We start from the raw sequence: 2,825 nt of genomic DNA, 5'->3' as shown, positions 1-2,825 counted from the left end.
ACTGTTATTTTTATCACTTTGAGTTTCCCGGTCACTATATCATTTGGATGTGTTTGGTTGGAGTTTGCTTGGATTTGAGGGATATCCCGAAAACGGGATATTACAGCCTACCTAAGCTTATGAGACTTATGAGCATTACCTCCCTGCTTTGCTCATTCACTTTGCCGACCTAAGCTTATGAGACTTATGAGCATTACCTGTTACCTGAGTTTTCCCAGATCTTTTCTCCATGGCAAAGAAAGTTCTTCGATTTCTATGGCACTGAAAGTTCTTTGATTTCTATGTTATCTTTCAGGAGTGCTCAATACTGCATGGAAAAGGATCATACAGTGCGCCGGAAGATCATACATCATACAGTGAGCCGATTGGTGGTACTTTAGTTGCTCTTAGTCTTTAAGCCAGTTTCTCTAGATTCAATGGTACTTCAATTTCTCTTAGTCTTTAAGCTTGCTTCTCTGGCTTCTTTCTGCAGGTAGGTTCCCAGCTTCCGTGGCTTCTTCCTGTAGGTAGGTTCCCAACTTCCCTCGCTTCTTCCTGCAGGTAGGTTCTTCCTCGCACAGAGAAGAAAAGAGGATTCAGTGATGATACTACTAATACAAACAACTATTATGTCTATTATGTATTAGCAAAGCTAGAAGTTTATAGTGTTTATTATGCAATGCTATAAGGGCATATAAGGTTTAAGGCAACTAACAATAAGAAACATAAATTCTAAACTTTTATCATGCATTGCAATAAAATTATATTTTCCAATTGTTTTTCTGTATCATATCGGCTTAACTTCTTGGCATGGTGAGCTTTAAATCAATTCTTGCAAATCATTGGCAGAATAGTGCGGTAGATAGCCAAGAGCTTTCAATAGACAACTTCTAAAGAATGAAAAAACTACAATTTTTGCGCATGGCAACAATTAAGAGTAGTTTCAGAGTCATGAAAAAGCAATTCAATGTGCTATAAAGGACAGTCAGATGAATGTCTTACAATAAAATACCTACAAAACAATAAAGAGAAAGCCAATACGTCTCTAAATCTACAGAATTGGGGCTCGCAGCAACAAACATGGCATTTCATATCTGATGGCTGCAATTAAATCTGCTATCATATATGATCAATGTAAATTTAAAATGACAAAAAATTGGCAAAACAAGAATGGGCCAATCATCCCTTTTTTCCCCATTTTATTGGGGAAGTTCACCGCTCAGATATAGCTCGCTCGATGTTTATTAAGCACCCATGTTTTCTCATGATTAAGGATATCCAAGCCGGTTGCTTATGAATTTTAGACCAGCCTGCTTATGAATTTTAGACCAGCATGCTTTGATCGTAAATTCCAAAACAACCCCCGTAGAGTGACAATCCAGAATTTCAAAACAACCCCCTTAAAGTGACAAGAAAGGGAAAGCATACCATGCCTTGCATATACGCACTGGAAAATGAGAAGAGAATATTATCAATTGCATATAGGCATTGGCAAACTAGAAGAGAATATTATCAATTTGCAGCACAAAATTTAATATACCTTGCAGAAGGAAACCTAGGTATAACACATGATCCCAATCCCCAAAAAGGCAAAAGAAAAGATAACAGAAGAGAACATGCATAAATACCAGATATCTTCAGTAATACCATATCTGATGAGTTTTTCATTTTAGAACTTATCAATGAGCATTACCTGTACTTGCATTACCTGACCTGGTGCCAAGAGCAATCTAGGAGAAAATCCATAGTTCTTTATTGCGTACGACGGAGCTCCTCCCATTTAGTGAAAGACCAAAAGACCTCCACCAGGTCCTGGCGGCACCTTACCTTCTTCTCACTGGCTATACTGCGTTCCCTAATATGAGGTAAGGGTTCGCCCCAACATACTTTGAAGGGGGAGAGCCGAGCAACCTGAAGGCAGAGTTGTGCCCTCGGCCTCCATATTCCATGATAAGCTGAGAGATACCAGCAACCTGAAGGCAACATTGTGGCCCTCGGCCTCCATATTCCATGATAATGATGTTGATTGAACTCTCTAACTATATTTTTTTTTTGTTCATCGCGAATTTATTGCAGAGAGTATCAACTAATCTGCAAAAATGGGGCCGCGTCTCCACAAACAAGGGAGCACCACAATAAGCTTTGCTCTAGCTCTCCTTAGAGCATAAGCAGATAAGCAGATTGGGTTGCTTACAGCGAAGGCAATAATGACAATGCTTACAGATTGGGTTGCTTACAGTGAAGGCGATAATGGCAATACGATGGACAACTCATTGGTCTTGCTGAAGCCAATACCTGGGCATAGCAATGACGGAGTTAAAGAGAATTTGACATGTTACACTAACCCTGCATGCAGCCAATGACTTATGTGCATGACTGTTATGATCTGGAAAAACATGCAGCCAATGAATTATGTGCACAAACATGATAATTTGAGGTCGAGCTTCTTGGGAATCTTTGTGCTAGTATGTTGTAATTATTCTAAGATCTCACATTGAATGTTGGCGATCTTTTATCTTTGACCTTCAAATCGGTGAAAAAAATGACCGGTAATGTTCATTGTAATTATCAATATTGACTTATTTATGAATTCTTCGTGTAATTTAAATATACATGGACAACAATGAGTCTCATTCCCTATAGTTTTCACATTGTTCCTGGAGAATGAATCTCATGAGCCTATCACACACGGCTTCTTTCAAAGCAATTTCAATACTAATTCTTTTGCTCGTATTAATGGTATTGGACTATGGCTGGGTGCTACCTTTTTCTACGTTGAGATTAGTGATAACGAGATGAGTGTTGTATAGGACTTAGCCCAATCACCGTTTCAAAATTTCTCCCAT

Source organism: Pinus tabuliformis, chromosome X, assembly GCF_031772625.1.
Source record: "Pinus tabuliformis cultivar Carrire ecotype Pingquan chromosome X, CPIR1, whole genome shotgun sequence".
In the NCBI taxonomy this organism is placed as follows: Eukaryota; Viridiplantae; Streptophyta; class Pinopsida; order Pinales; family Pinaceae; genus Pinus; species Pinus tabuliformis.
Note: the sequence above shows the minus strand (reverse complement) of the source record.